This window comes from Pinus tabuliformis, chromosome 5_2 (genome assembly GCF_031772625.1).
Source record: "Pinus tabuliformis cultivar Carrire ecotype Pingquan chromosome 5_2, CPIR1, whole genome shotgun sequence".
NCBI classification, from domain to species: domain Eukaryota; kingdom Viridiplantae; phylum Streptophyta; class Pinopsida; order Pinales; family Pinaceae; genus Pinus; species Pinus tabuliformis.
In genome coordinates, this window is record NC_142306.1 from 277,259,557 (window position 1) to 277,277,726 (window position 18,170).

Consider the following 18,170-nt stretch of genomic DNA (forward strand, 5'->3'; position numbering starts at 1 on the left):
TGAGCCTTCGGCTTAGTGAGTGAGCCTTCGGCCAACCTTGAGCCTTGAGCCTTCGGCCAACCTTGAGCCATCAGCCAGCCTTGATGGGGGCCCATCCTTGACCCTTGAACCTTTGGCTCTCCTTGAACCTTGAGCCTTGAGCCTTCGGCCAGCCTTGAGCCTTGAGCCTTGAACCTTTGGCCAGCCTTGATGGTGCCCCATCACACCACCTTCCAACCAAACATCCCAAAGAGCCCTCCAAGAACCTTATCTTTTATAGAGGATGAGAGATGTTGACTTCAGACAAGTCCAATCCTTTACCCGCCAACATCCCTAAAACCCTTAACCCCGCCAACAACCCCTTAACTCGCCAACAACCCAAACGTTATAAACCCCGACAAAAAGAAAACAATATTCCAGACCAGAAAATCATTCCAGACCAGAAAATCATTCCAAACTAGAAAATCATCTAAGTAATACAGTTGCCACCTCCAACCTTTATCTTTTTCTAAGATGACGAATTCATCACATCCAACTCTTACAGTACCACTCTGACTCAAATATTTCCCTTCGACCACCTCCAGACATTAAAATTCTATCTCCTAACTCCCCGCTCCCTGATTCAGCCTTCCATCCTTGATTTACTTTTTCTAGACTTCAACACAGCACATTCCTGCTTCAAGCCAGGGAGTTCCACCTGAAACCCAACCCAACGATCCTAGCTCAAATCATCATCCCTTTGCCATACCCTGACGATAACCTCACAGGAGAGACATCGCACTGCCACTCCTCACCTCCCATCATCCCCTCGAACAACATGCCACGTTAGTGGGAGACTCAAAAGCTACACATGAGACTACGGACCGGCTTGTGGAAATTTCCAGGATTCGGACTGACGGACATAGTGGGACTCGAACCCCGTGACCCGATAAAGGCTCTAACCGCTGAGCTATATGTCCCAACTAGGCAAGTACTCAACCTCGCCTTCAACCCAACCTTCAACCTTCAACCCAACCTTCAACCCAACCTCACTTTCAACCTAATATTATCTAAAGAGTGCTCAAAATCAATAATGTCTTTATCATAAATAAAGACAATATTTTAAATAAATAACAATTGATAAACAAAAAAGGAAATGGGTATCAATACAACACAACTTATAATCAATACAAAGTTAAAATTAACGCTCCATATAAATATCATCAATTTTAAAAAGGAAATAGATGGACCTACACCTAAGAAGAGAAGCAAATTTTTCCTTCTCCTCTAGTGGTAACCAAAATGAAAACATTACAAATGGGTGAAATTCATTGCCACCTATAGCATGTAGTATAGAGGAGGAAAAATGAACTTATGCCAAGTTGACAGAGGCTTCAGAAGCTTCAGAGAATAATTTTCGCCTAATGGTATGTAGAAATCTAGCACTGTAGGGTGTTTGAATTAGATAACAATCCAAAACCAAAGATATCATCCAAAAATGAGAGGCGGTTAAGGGATCATGAGTTTTATGAGACAAAATGTTAAGTTCGACCAATAGACAAAGGGTTTTTTATCGTTGACATACTAGACAATTTGAATTAACGTTTGTAGATAATAATGTATTGATTGTTGCTCACAAATACACATGAAAGCCACATAGATAATGATGTGTCCATTGGTTGTCATGAATACACAGCTACATTATATATTAAAAATAAATCACCTTTGAGGTTGTATGTGACATTGCACAGTCATAGCGATATATGTTGAGACATTGAATTATTTTCATGATGCGATGAACAAAGTACTATAGAGGGATTGGTGTATCTGTTGTGATTGTGCTCAAGACTAAATTTTTTTAACTTCACTTTTAGTTAGAGATATGGAAATAGAAATTTTACCAATTTTTAGACGCATGGAAGCCACACAGATAATGATGTTTCCATTGGTAGTCACAAATACACACACAGATTATATATTGTAAATGAATCACCTTTGAGGTGTGTGAGATCACACATAAACAGCTATATATGTAGCCATTGAATTCTTTCGGCAATAAGACGAATAGATTATTGGAGAGGGATTACTAATCCCACTGATAGGTTTAATCCAAAGAAATAATATCTAAGCATAGGAAAGCATGCTAATGGATTGTCGACATATTTTTCATCGAGTACTGAAATGGACATGTTTACAGAAAAGGGTCCTTGCTAGATTCTTTAGCATTAACTAGAATAGGAACTTGAAATAGTGGCAGAGTAAGCATGCAATGTTACTAGGAATGATGTTGCCTTCATAAAGCTAGCATTGTAGATAGAATCAACCATCGATTTGTATCCATCTCAGCAGCGGTACGCCTTAGGCTCTAGGTTCAAACAACTTGTTCCCTTGGCTTGCTCACAGGTTTAATCTTTGTTAATTGTTTCTTCAAAGTTCCTACAACATTTTCTCTTAGCCATCTCACAATGTGGAATATGCCCAACAACTCCACAAAATTTTCATGTGTTATTTATAAAAAAAAATCATGAACACTTTGTGAAATAAACACCTTAATAATCCCTTAAGGCCTTACATGGTGAGATTAAGCTACAACCAATTGCACGAAAATGTAAGAGGCTAAGGAAACTGGTCTCATACAATACACAAATCAAATATTTTTCTATATTAAATGGTTATATATATTGATTCATAGTTAAAATAATACCTACATGTCATTACTTAGGTTAAATATAATTACTTCCAATTGCATATAATTAGAAGTAAAAAAGAGGGGTGTTAATTTACGGGAAAGTTAACTATATAGGCAACAAATAAAGTTATATACCTTGAATATTATTAACATAATAAGTCTATTTATGGACAATATTTCTATAAGATTTTATGCCACATATACTTTCTATTCCTCAAGCAATTAAACCACTCTAATTACATGAGTAACATTTCTACCATGGGAGCTATGTACGAAGATGCCCAACTGCACCTGTGAGTAGTTAGATCTTATTTGGACTTAACTTTTATAAATGAAAATTTAGAGATAAAATATCATCATCTTACATTGAATTTCAGACACAATTGAACACAGTATGGGCAGTCGAACATAAACACTGACTAGCCAAAATTAGATATCGGAGCTTTGCTTCTATTTTTCTCTCTATGCTTTTCTATCATTGAATTTATACATTCTAAGTAACCAAAGTTAGACGTTGTGAGTTAGCTCGACGAATACTTTGAAAAAATCTCAGAAGTACATGTCTTGACTCTTCTTGAGTAGCACAAAGAAAAATTTCTTGACCTTGTTGTGATTCTCCTCGAAGGGATCTAGGAGCACTAAATCCTTACTGCAAAGTACCATTACAAGTAAAAATAAAAATTCCAAAAGGCATATGATATAATTAATGACTTGTTATACATTCAACAATAGTGCAATTAGGTTCACTATCAACCCTAACACATATAATATTAAGATATGACAAATCAAGTGTTCTTACAGATAGAAAGAAAATAAAAAATCCTATAAAGATTAGTGTTCAACATTCATTGTAAAGAGTTCAATTTATAAAAAATTCTTTATTGCTTCATTGAATGAATACATGAAACGTAACACCCTCCTCACACATCCATGGAATTAAATTTCCAACCGGGTAAAAATGTGACGAGAGGCTATTATGATTACATTCAACCTCCTATGTGACCTTAAGGAAGTGAAATCGATGTAACACAACAACCAACCTATCCACATGAGCAAGAGAATTCTCAAGAAACATGTCAACTACTCAGACATCCTCTCCTTGGCTCCCACTAATTTTCTAAACATCTTAAGCCTCAATCGCTCTCATGCTATAGGCATGAAAACATCTAGAAACCCAAAGTCACTCTCACAAGCTTACCTGCTAGTGTCTAGAGACTGAATTTTCTAATGTTATGCCAACGTCCCAAGGATTTGACGAATCTTTTAGGCCCAGAGCCTAGGTCACTACCCAAAATGGAATGATAGCTTAGAAGTAGTAAAAGAATAGGGAAATATTGGTGCAAAATAAATAATTTAAACAAGACCTTAATCTGATCCCTACTTGCCATGATAGGCATTTCATCAAACATGTCGCAAGCATGTAATCTACAAGTGTGACCAACAAAATTAAAGATAGGGATCATGTACTTATATGAGAATCGCTAATACCCCTTGTTCCCTAATGCCATTTGTTGCATTACCATCTATTAGACCATAGATACATTACCCATTCATTTAGAAGTAAAAATATGCTGAGAGCCATACATAGCTGTTGTCATAAAACAAACATATAACCAACATAATAAGAACAAACATAATCACGAAAGTACAGCCATATAAACCACATATGATGCATCAAAATGCTCATAGAAATACAAGGAGAAATAACCTTTCATCAATGATGTGAAAACCAAACCAAGGATGGGACTTCCACATTCCACCCGACCATAGAATGGTTGAGCCAAATCTCTCTTCAACTATTCACCCTCGTACCATATTCCAAGCATGAATGTGGGACCCAAACCAAAAGAACCAACCAGGGCATACCGAGGCTAAACCACCTCAACCTCATCAATATAAAACATTATTACCGTAATCTATCCTATATCATTTGGCCAACATAATGAAGGCGTCATAACAGGATTTACCATGACCTCCACCCAATCACTAGGCCAAACAAGCATGGATGTGACCGGATTTGTCCACCTACACCATGAGGAATTGCCTTGCCTCTTAGTCTCTTAGGTTTTACTACAATCCAAACCCAGAACACTAGGCCTTAAACTGAGACCCACTCTCTAGGCTTTACTGTTTATCCCAAACCCAGGATTACTAGGCCCAATAAAGAGAAAACCACCTCTTGGCTTTACCTTATGTCATGCCATTCATCGATAAGGATTCCTAGGCCATCCTAGGCAAAATAATGTCATGATTTAGCACAACCCACATTCTTGTTCAAAGGTGAATAGGCCATGTGTTCTATCATTTTGGACATCCACCTCACTGAGCCTCGAAACCATCCAGCAATCCAGCTCAACCAAAACATGTGAACCCCATCACACCATGGCTTTTTGGAAATGGAAAGGCTAGGCTAAAAACGTTGTTACACCTGGAAAAAACCCATGCCACAATAGCAAAGAACCACATGTAATACCATTCATGCAAAATCAAGAAAGGAAAATACACATGGAAATCGATAGTTGTAATGAATCATGTTGTAGCTTCTTTATCCTACATTTCCCTGCCTGATCGTTTCTTCCTCTTGCCTTCTTTTCTTTTGTTGATCCAATGTGAAAATTATCCAAGAAAACTCTAAGTGTTAAAGAGTGAGAGAGAGAGAATAATGAGAGAGCTCCTCAGAATCCTTCATATTAATGAGGCCTTTATTTTCTTGATTTTCCATTATTTTCCTTGAATTTCCTCCTCACGTGCAATCTGTGACCTTTCGCCTCCTTTTTCTCCTAATTTCCATTATTTTCATAAATAAATGTGCCAAAAATTCCATTTTTCCTTTCCAAAGACTTAGCCATTGCTTTTTCCAATTTCCATAGCCAAAATAGAGCAAATGAACACCCCCTAGGATGTTTTGCCCAACATTCAACTTAGAATAAGTGTCCCATCAACTGTGGTTATTATTTTTTCCTTTATTAACTTTTATTACATGGAATTTTTACCACAACTGTTACGTGAAAACAATGGGACCATTCGAAAGAATTTCGAATCCAATGGATATTCAGTTAGTTTGAGAGAATATTAACCTCTCAAAAATCAACCATTAAAATAATCATAGATTGAAATATTTGTCATTCCAATAATCAAACACGATGAAATCTTCGGGGGACAAATACATACCCTCGAAAACTACTCAAAACAAATATCAAGATCAAACGACCTTCTTTTGGGTCCTTTTGAACATATTAATACAAATAAGGATTGAAATATATGGTTCAAACTCTAACATACTCATAAAATCATACCAACAAACAAATACTTACCAAGTTACCATAAAGATACTCTTTAAATAGGCCATGAAGTATGTCCCAGTTATCTCCACACCTTTTGATGTAAAACCACAAAAAAATGGTAGACATATATTTTTGTTTCTTAGTTGAGAAATAGGTAAGGATAAAAAGATACAAATAATCTATGTAGTCTATGCTACAAGATATACAGAATAATTTTGTATACTAGGAAGCAGTTGTAAGAGTATCTTAAACTCTTTCTTGATGTTGGGCCATAAAACTATTTTCCTCCTGACAGTGTCATGATGCATTTAGTGATCCAACATTGGCTTGTAACCCTGATTTGATGGAATCCATGAATTTTCAAGTTTCTATATGTATCCAAAATAGAGAAAAGATGCTTTATGCTACAACTAAGCACAGGTGGAAAAGGGAGCTTCATGGTTTTCACTATGAGGTTCAGGCCACTGATCACGTTGAGATAGATATTGAAGTGATTAGAGACTGTGCAAATTAGGTTGGGAGTATGTATTTTATGCTTGACGGGAACAATGGGTGAACATAATATATTGTTATCATTCTAGTGTTCTTATTTATTTGGAGTACTCTACCAGGGAAGCAACTGCCATTTTCATTTACATGACACTATGACTTTCCTATATCATTCATTGAAAATGTTTCTATAGAAATATGCATGCTTATGGAAGAATTGGATGTGGTTCTTGGCCTAATGGTGGTCCTTATTACAAGAATCAAAATGTTTATGGAGTTATTCTATGGTTTTCTTATTAGTACTATGTATTATTCAATATATTTGATTTCAGTTCTAGTAATGTTTCTGTCTTGGATTATAGCTAGATGAAAATCCAAGTTAGGGTCCTACTATTAGATGTGTATATATTTGTTTAGAGAAAATGGATTTAAACTTAACTCACACATATTGTTCACTCTTCACCAAACAAACTTTTCTAGAGATTAACATCAGTCAAGTAATTTTTCTTATGTGAATCATTTACTATGATATTATATCCTTGTGCACAAGGTTGATTTGTTAAATCTTCCATTTTAGGTTAATTTCTTCGGTATCCATCTATTTCTAGAACTAAGCTTTCTTAGTCTAAGAAAATATGTTACCACTTATTTTTAGAACGTTGTGTTAATTAATATCCTTGATTTCATTTTTAGTAATGTTACTATCTTGGATGATAGCTAGATGAAAATCCAAGTCAGCATCCTATTACTGGATGTGTATATATTCATTTATAGAAAATGGATTTAAAGTTAACTCAGGCATATCTTCACCAATTTTTTTTTCTAGAGATTGATATAAATTAAAAAGGTACCTCTTATCAAAATCATTTATTATGATATCATACCATTTGTCCCAAGCTTGACATGTTAAGTCTTCCATTTCAGGGAAATTTCTTTGGTATCCATCAAATTCTAAAGAAAAGCTTTCTCAATATCAAAAAATATGTTGCAACTTCTTTTGAGAAAGTGATGTTAATCGCACCTTCAATAGGTGGTTTTTCTAGTTAATGGTTACATGTTCAAATTGTGTCAAGCCATATGAATTTCGAACGCAATATTGCATAGATTATGACACAATTTGGTGATGTAGATGTGGGAATAAAGATGAGTCTCTCATCTTAGGGTGCTTGACGTAACATCTTAGGGTTCTAAAGGAACCATGGATTCCATCATTTCTTTAAACTTGATTTAATTTTTCTGAGTAAATGCTCTAAAATGATTCCAGACATGACTAAGTTCATCAGATGTCCCCACGATACAATCTAAGTATGGAAGATGAAAATTTTGAGTGATTTAAAGAGTTTTTGAAGATCTAAACCCTTATTGGGCATGTATAATTTAATGGGATGTTGAGGGCCCCGAAATCGGGTCAACAACAAGGGGGATACCCACCCGGTCCGAAACCTGGTTGGCGGCTCCTTGCCCGTTTGGTGTAGCGGGTCCGACTAGGGATAATGGGACCAGCTTCCCAATCTAAAGGATGTGTGTGTGTGTGTGTAGATTTTGATGATGCTAATTTAGAGGTAATTTTAAGCTAATTTAATTCTAAACTCTAAACTGACTCTGTACTACTGCAATCTAACAAAAAACAGCACATCTAATCTATACTAACCCAGGGTAGAATTCTTTCATTATGCAATCTAAAAAGATTTCATACAATAACTGGTAATAAAGACCATTCAGCTATCATAAGAATATAAATCAATTAAGATAAACCATTCTGCATAAGAAGTTAGGCAAAACAGTTGTGAACAGCATATCGCATAACAGTTTATTCATATGTCAAGCACAAACAAATGACTCCACCATACAAAAGTGCCAAATGGTAACCCACATATTCATACATTAACATATAAACAACTCAGTTGTATATCACGCTAAGAATATGAGCAGAAATTAATCAAGAGATAAAAGTACCATTTATGACTGATTTCACTCACAAACTTCAAGCAATAACGATTTATCGCTACTTACTTCTAACATATACTAAGAGTACAGAAGTGCAACATCAGTAGCAGACATTAAAATGCAAACATAAATAAATCTCGATCCATCCATTCATCAAGAACCCCCTCCGAGGGTACAAAAGTGCATGTTCTGAGGACAAGTTTTTTGACAAATTTCCGGACCCTTCTCCAAATGCCATGAGAAGGGTTAAATACTACTAACTAACTAATCTTAATTACACAAATTTAGGAAACGGCTTCAAATGACCGCCCTTTTACTAAAACAAATTTATTTCTAAAAATTGAATCTAATTTCTAACCGTTTCTGTATCTGCTCCTTAGTGCTGTAAGCAATGCAAGGTTCGCCTGGAAAGAGTCGGCTGGTTGTCTTTTTCTTTTGCTCGAGCGATAAAAGTAGAAATAACAAAAGCTGGCACCTCTTTCTGACAAACTAGAAGATATTTTTGAAAATCTTCTTCTGGCTGGGTGTATTTGCTGTGTGTATACTTAGTATAACCCATATTTCTTTCAAACTGATTGTACTGTTGCTATTTCGGTTTCCGGCCGTGCGAATGACTCAATGAGTTAGGGATTTCGGTTCCTGAACAATCTTTCATTCTTTGTTCCATGCTTTTCTGGAGCGTCCTCCCTCTTTAGCGTTTTTCTTTTTGCTTTACCCAGTCTGAGCTTCAAGATCTTTTGCAAACATGCTGCTTTTGTGCGCCTTTGACTCTGAGTCTTGGATAGTCTATTTCCATCAGTGTCTGTTGAGTGATACTCTGGAATCCACGGCCCTGCTGCATGCGGCATCCATCTGCGAAGGCATCTCCTCTCTGTTCTTCTAGTATTGGCGCTTTCCCCTTTTCCTTAGATGTTTCCTCCATATAGATTTATATTAGTTGCTGCCTTGCAGTTTACGCAAAGAAAAAGAGAAATGACGAAAAGATTGACCTGAAAGCTTTAAGTTCTAATGAATGCATAATCATGACACTTGTAATGACTTGAATCTTCAAAAAACACAACACGATCATCCTTGGATACTCAGGCGTGCAATCATTAATTTCCCTTAAGGTGCACGATCAATTTTGGGTTTACAGATCATGCTGAAGAAACTTTGCGATGAGTGGTTTCTGCGATTCGCATCACAGAAATTAATAGTCTCATTTATCGCAGATCACAAATCGCAGATCGCAGGTCGTAAGATCGCAGATCGCAGATCGCAATATCGCATTTTTCATTTGATCACTGTGCGCTGCTTATGCGACGTTGCGATATGCGACGTTGCATATCGGCCATCGGCGATTCCTTTTTGCTTTCTTTTAAGGGCGCTTTCAAAATATGCGATGCGATGAATTTCGTATCGCTTCTTTGCAGCTTATTTATGCGCATAGAAAAACGCTTCACTCTCTCTTTGCAATGCGATATAGCTTTTAGGGAGTTAAATACAAAAATTTCGATAAAACTATTTTTGGGATTTCTTGTTAAGGGTCCCCCTTTGCTTGATGTTATTGCTAATATCAAACAAAGAGGGGCATTGTTGGTGACCACAACAGGGGACTACTAGTCAGGCCATTTTGGAAGGTCTACTACAACAAAAGATCAAAAGTCCTGAGCTTCCAACTTCATTCATGAGATTATCTTTTAGGTTTTTATGTAATTGGAACCCATAAATGTATTCGATATTTTTTCCATAGATAATATATAGAATAACACATTGTAAATGTTGTCTTCACTTTTGCCAATATATGTAAACTCACACACTCTTCACACTTTCTATCTTGTTCTTCACTACTGCACTTTGATAGTTTGGTGTCAAATTATGTTTATAAGTACACATATTAAGGTTAAAGTTTAATATAATTAGTTTAGTGTCCTTTTTTGTTTTATTAGAAGTTAGTTTTTCCTCGTCAAATATGTCTTGAAATATAGAGTGATATTTGCAATATTTTATGTGGATTACTAGTAAAATCATACGGACATGTGGAATATTTTCTCACATATTGTTTCTATGTAATTACAACCTAGAATAGTGTCCCCTATTTTTTCCATTGATAACATATAGCATAACACATTATGACTTTTGTCTTTATTGTTGCTAATACAACATACACACACACATGTTCTTCACTATTGCTTGTTGGAAATATATTCACTACTGAGAGGGGAGAGTGATCAGTAGTGTGGCACTTTTTAACTTTTTCTCCAATTATTTAATCTTTAGCATGGATAAACTGAAACATATAATCAGGGATTAGTGCAGAAAAATTAAAAATGCAACCACAAAATCAATCAACAAAATGACACAAGTATTCTGGTGGAAAACCCATCCGAAGCAAAAACCCACCCTTCTGCAGCTGCGCTGCTCAATATTTTATTATCTTATAAGCAAATTATACATGGATATGATAATTCTCATGAGCCTTGAAGACTCGAATTTTATATTATTTTAGTCCTTTGATACATGAACTTGTTTCTCTCTCGGATCTATGGACTACCATCCGCCAAAGGCCACACCAATTAGTTGATCCTCGCCCCACTCTAATGGGACTATCCAATTCCTATTGGATGGAGACAACTCTTACTTCTACTGAATACACTAATTCATTATCTACTCAAAACCTCCAGGTATCCACTAACTCCATGTGAGCCCCATTTCATCTATTTTCAAACTAGACTCCCAAAACTTGCTCAACATGATCATTGCAGCAACATAACATCAAATCTCTATCAAATGACATTTGCATCACAAGTTTCCATCAAAAATCCAACACAAAACTCCACACCAGGTGGAACAAAATCTCCTCAACTCACTATATCAATCCACAACCCTTCATCATAAACAGTGCATACACATAATGGCTAAAATATACTTTACCTTGTTGCTGCCACAACTACAAACTACTTCATAAATTATGCACTTGAGAAATATGCAGCTTGCAGGCTCTTTTCTAAGCTCTCACCCACACCATTCAACTAGACAATAAATCATCTCACAGTGAGTTATATCCAATATATAAATGAACTCAAGTGCTCAACTCAATAATTTCTGAGAACTGCTGAGCTCAACAATCATCTTCACATGTTTGGTTTGATCCATATTCAACTCACTGACCCAATCAACCATTAACTCCACTATAATTTTTTATATTTTCAACTTTTATCGCTTACTGAATGTCCCACGAACTTTTCCAACAATAAACGCAAATGTTTTTATTATGGAATTCATCACAAGCTAAAAATTAGCTCAAGAACGTGAGGAATGTGGAGCTAAACTTGAAAAATTCATTGGACTCTCCCATAACACATTATGCATGCATCTAAGGACTTGGATGTTCCCTTGACGGGCTTCTATGCATGCGTCTGGGAAGATAACCTTCATTTCTCTCAATATGGACCGAATTTTGAAAAACTACTTATTGGCAAGATAATTTGGTCCGTTTTTCATGAAAGCTATGTCTCAGAAATTTGAGATTCCTATTCGTTTGGCTAGAAATTTCAATCCAAAATTTTTTCTTCTGTCCAAACACCATACTCCACATTTGGGCCTAAAACAGAAGTAAAACATTTGTTCTTGAGTCCAGAAGCTCTACCACCCAATCCATCATCTTTCTCTACTCTTGTACAATCCTACAAGTCTCTACAATAGGTTTTTCAACTCGTGAATATGCAAGGAATAAGATTATGACATGGTAGACCTATTTTGCTAGCTTTAGGACCAAGACCGACATCGTGAGCTCCTCAAGAAACAACCTCAATATCTCTGAAAACTGTAGCAACATAGCTATTCTCTGTAGTAGCATCCTCAAGTCTTGCAACAACAACAACATGCCATACAACTTCCTCCAACACGGGTGGAAGCACCTACAACATAAGCAACCTCAAACCATCACATGAAGCAACAAACCAATGTCTCCAAGACAAGTACAGACATATGCAGTAGTTGTAATAGAACTCCAATAGCCTCCTGTAGTAGCAACATCTCCAAGCTACAACACAACATCATGAGAAAATGTCCATCCTCCTATAGCAGTAGCATCTCCAACCTCATACCAATCACGAGGTTGTCACTAGGAAACCAATATTATATCATGTGTGTTCATATTGGAGCATTAAAAATGGAAAAATAAAAAAATAATATATTGGGATTATAATGAGGGCCTAAAGGGTTTTAATATACCATAAAATAATATATATATAACCTAAGGTATTTTTTATACATTATTTTGGCCAAGCGGAGGGAAAAATACACCAAGTGTAGGGAAAAAATCGGGCTATAAAAATCGGGCTACACATCACAGGTGGAGGGAATGAGTTGCATTTTGGAGTCGATCCTCTATAACCCACCTACAACCCTAATCCTTTATGCTCATTTGAACCCTAGCAGGACTTTAGCTATTGCGATTCTCAACACTTAATTTGGTCGCCCGACGCAAGACCTTACCTTAGCAGTGCCTTTGTGCCTTTTCTCTTCAAAGTCTAGCCACACATTTGAGTGAGCATGCTTCCACCTCCTCACATAAATAGTAGTTAACCAGCATAGAAAGGTATGCCCCGTAATGTTTTCTATTTTATGGAGAAAGACGTTGTTTGTATAGGCAAGAATTATGACTGCCTTATTTTAGATTCTTCCTCTTTGTAGAGGCTCCTGCGACTGAGTGAAATGCAGGTAGGTTGGAAAAAAGCCAAGCCAACACCATCCTGAGGTCAAGCATCCACTAAGCAAGCTAGGTCAACTAAACCAACATAGTTTTCCTGGTAAGATTCTTGTAAAGTAGCCTCTAACTCTATCTTCACTACTCTGGAACTATCTGATAGGAAATATGACTTAAGAGGCTTGGAAGGTATACGAGTCCAACTATGTCAAAATTCATGATGCTCCACTCAGTGGAAATTACTGGGGTCTGGCTAGGAGGTCCAGCAAATTTGCACGAAGCTCCACCAAATAATCCAAAAGCTGTGAAGGGTGGGCGACATCCTGGTGGAAATTCTAAACCTGAATACCCCTGGGCAATATTGGTAGTTTGTCAGACAACCACTTTGGGGATGTTTTATGAGTAAGTCCTGGCAATTCCTCAGACAACCTCTCTAGGGATGTTTTATGAGTAAGTCCCTACAGACTCCATTCTCATCATTCGAGACTCTCTCCATCATGAACAAGATACAGGGGAAGTGTTCTATTGAGGTCCATCATATTTCACCAATGATGGCCACACTTTGCTCTGTTAGTCCATTGGCAAGGTCACAAAAAAGTTCAATTGACTGTTCAGAAGATCAATGGACATGGAGGACAAGGGAGTTCATGTAGGCAATGTATTATATTGTCACCTACCTGTGTTTAATGGAACCTCCCTGGCCAAAATTTTGAATCTCCTTCCTAGGTTACACTTCTCATTAGATTCAACCCCTATTCATATTACTTAGTCATGCAGAAGAGGAGACCCAAAGAGGACAAAGAACCATTTGAGGACCTATTGCTAGTGAACTAGTGGATATCTCAAGCATTCAAAAACCATCAATATTGCATCGCACACTCCCAATCCACAATTTACAATTGCATGTGACCAATTGAACCTGCAAATACTATGCATAAATATGAGTATTGCAAGAATCATTCGATTAGAGCTTCCCTAGTCCAGGTTCCTTAGTGGAATTATACAGTTGTAACCTTGAAAAAGAGGATCCATGTAGCTTGACGTAATAGAGAAATGGAAGAATGTGCTTCTGAGGAAGTCTATGATTCTACCACAAACTGCTGGAGCTTGTCTCAAGGATGCATTCTTCCATGAAAAGTCACATTGGTGTGGAACATAGAGGCTTGGTTTTTCTGAAGGGTGAAAATTTAGGCTCTGGAAGTCAAATTCAAGGGGTGTTGTATGATCCTGTAAAAGATTCATGGATTAGAATGAATCTTATTCTTCGTTGATGAATTTCTCAAGACTGGATTGCCTCAACAAATTCATGACTTTTTGTTTTAGACTGGAAGAATTGTCTGCCCAAAATGTATGTAATTGTGAATGATTCTTTGAATATCATTGTTGGTCTTCCTACAAAGATATGCCAGCCTGTTGGTCACGGGGATAACTTCTATGGTCTTACCTCTAAGTTCAAAGTAAACCCATATAATCACCATTGAATATCTGATGGTTCTAAGAGGGTCTAGCAGCTCAATTTGGGGAAAGGGATTGGAGGTGAGAGGAGATTGCTTTGGATCTGTAACCAGAAGAAATTGCATTTGTGTGTTTAATTGGAGGAGGAAGGACATGATTTTTTAATACTAGGTGCTTTAAATCATATCATTCGAAATTATGCATCATGAGCATCGTTAATACTAGGTGTTTCGTTTCAGTTTTCTTGACATTTTATACTTACTATGAATATTTTTTATTTTTAGATAGACATTATTTGCCATAGGTACTATAAGAATCTATATCACAATTGTAATTGATAATTTATATTGGAATAGCAGCCAACCTGAAATCAACTTTGTGACTCACCAAATGCAAGATGAACATTATTGCTGGTGGGGTCAACTAGCTAGTTGGACAAGTTAGAGTAAAACAATTGATCGTTGTCTTCTTTAGATAGACATTATTTGCCATGGGTACTATAAGAATCCATCTCACAATTATAATTGATAATTTATACTAAAATAGCAACCAAATTGAAATCAAGTGTCAAACCTTTACTACTAGCCTATCTTCAGTTTCATATTTTCATTTCTCGAAAGGATATGAGGGAACAATGAATTGGTGAGGGTTGGCAGATGTCAGAAATCAACATATATTTGAACTGTCATGTTGAAATAATAAAAGTATTGTATATTGAATATAATAGAAAATTAGTAGTTGATGAGTGGGAGTCCCTGTCCATCAAGACAATGAAGCTCTACTGATCCACCATATTACAATTTTGTTCCTAAGCAGGGGGATAACTTCATAAGATGCATGGGCAATTCAAATTTGAAAAGAAATGGATGAACAATAAATTACTAGAGGGTTGGTGGATAACATAAATCCTATCTTTGGGCTGCCCTATAGAAACTACAATTGCGTCTCAAATTAAAGGAAATTGTTGATGCAAGTCAGTTGTTTACAGACGATGGCTGATAGATATAAATGTTGAGGTAGGAGAGGCTCTTCTCAAATGCTGGAAGAGCTATCTAAAAGAGAAGCATTTTATATTGCACATGAAGAATTTGGTATTGTAGTACAATCTTGAATTTTCAGTGTTGTCAAGAAACAGTTCATGCTAATGTCACAATTTCACTATGACTAATGTATTAATGGAACTAGATTGCCACAACAAGAGAGAGTAAACATATCTCGGTTACTTAACTGGTAATTGTCTATAAGTGTCTATTTTTTTTCAAGGGGACAGGTATATTTTTTTTGATGGGAAGTATATAAGTGTCTATTTTTTGTCAAGGAGACAAGTATATTTTTGCTAGTGGGCAGTCTATTAAGATTGCATTCTAGTGGTTTGGTAGGCATGGACGGTGATTGATCTATTGTTCATGTTCTAAGAAGTTTGTTAACTATAATTAATTGTTTAACATTTTAGTTCGTTGTATAGAATGGCCTTGTAATTGGTTTAGAAGTGGTTGTTGTCAATGTTATATTTCTCTTGTGATGGAGGTGGGTATATTGTTGTGGGTGGGCAGTTTATGATATGGGAGTAAATAGTCCTTGCACAGGGTTTGGGGTTGTATTTTGAATCAAAAGGGTTTTTATGTTTACCAGTTTTTTAGAAGGGCATTCATTTTCACTTCCTTAGGAGGAAGAGAACTTAGAAGTGGAGAGGCGGAACACGTTGAGAATTATAGTTTGGACAAGAGTGTAAACATGTGAAGAAATTTTGAGATATTTTTTAAAAGTATCCTAGAAAACTATTTATATTTTTGTAATTCACTTGAGTATATTTAGTAATTGAGTAATCTTAAAAATAGATTCTTTACTAAAAGTATAAAGACAGGGAAAGGTAGAGGTTTTTCAACGCAAACGAGGCATTCAGGTAGAGGTGAATCCAGGCAGTAGAAAATTAGTACAGGTGTTGAATAGTGAATTGCAATTGTACGGGATAGTTCTATACAGTTGTATGGACGTCTATGTATAGGTTGTTTCATAAGTTGTATAGTAGTTTTCTGTAGTTTCTAGTTATTTCTAGTACCCTGTACTTTTTTGAGCAGGTTGTACAAGCTCAATTTATGGTGTTATTTGGCATCTATGTAGTGTTTTTTTCATTGGAGGATGTGTGTAGGTTTTTAATAAGCTTTTTGAATGAATGAAGATTGATTGGAAGGAGTAATTATCTATTTATGTGATTAATTTGTATGATTTTTCCATTTAATTTCTAGCTATTATGTGAATCATGTTATGGTCTAGAATTTAATTTTAGCATTAATCATGAGATCATGGGGACATTAGACACCTAGGGCTTCAAATTTTCACATGATATTAGAACAAACCTTTCTAATTGAGATTTTTAAAGATTTACAATGGTAAATAAATTTTTTGAAGGTACTAACAATTAGAGGATTTCAAAGTAATTTCTTAGAAGCGACATTGGCTAGCATTAGGTTTGAGGGAAAATTGGATGGTGTCTCAATTTTTTTAGTATGGAAGGTTTAAAGTTACACTCTTGCTAAAAGAGAATAATCTTTGGGATATTATCCCAGACATTGTGACTTTGCCCATAGATTTGAGGGATTTGATAGGCCACAACAAAAAGGAATTAGAGGCCAAGTATGGATGATTTTGGATTCCCTAAAGGACCATATGTTCCCTCATATGTTGGAGAAGAAGATGACAAACAAAATGTTAGATACCCTGATTATTTTTTACTAGAGTCAAAAGATAAATACAAAGATGGTATTGCAGAACAAACTTATTGTAGTGTTATTGAAACTAGGTTTGGTCGATTTTGGCGTTGTCTGATGTTTCGAACCTATTAAGGCTAATTTTCTAATGAATTGGTCGTTGATTTTGTATAGAAATAGCTAGTTTCATACAATATCTTATGACATGGCTAGAGTGCATCAAATTATTAGAGAATTATTTAGAGAGAAAGCAAAATATATAACCTTGGTTCCTTACTAAACCTTACCCTGGTAATTAATGGTAATATTAATTTTGAAAATAAAATCTGACATTTTCATTGCCTTTTTTTTCATTTTACTTAAATTTCTAACATTACCATTAATTGTTTAACGATGTTTGACAGTGGTTACATACTTTATAGTTGGTAGGATTTCATGATTGGTAACATTGCAATGCTTCCATTGGATTCCGTCATGTATGATGGTATGGAAATGTCATTTAATCATTAGCACCAATCTTTCTATGTACCTTGGTGTTGGAAGCATTAATTTTTGAACTCATCAATCATGACCAGAAACCTTGTCTAATGTACTTCTAGACCACAATCTAATTGCAAATTATGTTAGTCTACAGCTAGTTCACATCCTTTTAGAAAACAGGGAAATGCAACCTACAGGCCACTCAGTAGGTCAAGCTTGGTATAAGAAACACAATTTTTTATTGACCAACTACTAGACTATTAACCTAACTAAGAATTCTACCAATATAAATATGGAACACAACCCATCGGAAAATTGTGATGGTGCTTTTTATATCCAGAAATGGTCAGTAACCTAGGCATTTCAAGGCCTCCTCCTTGTTTAGACAGTGACCCGTTTATCAACCTAGTTCTATTGAACTTATGCGATCTCACTGGATCCTAACATGGGGTGTACTCGATATGATAGAA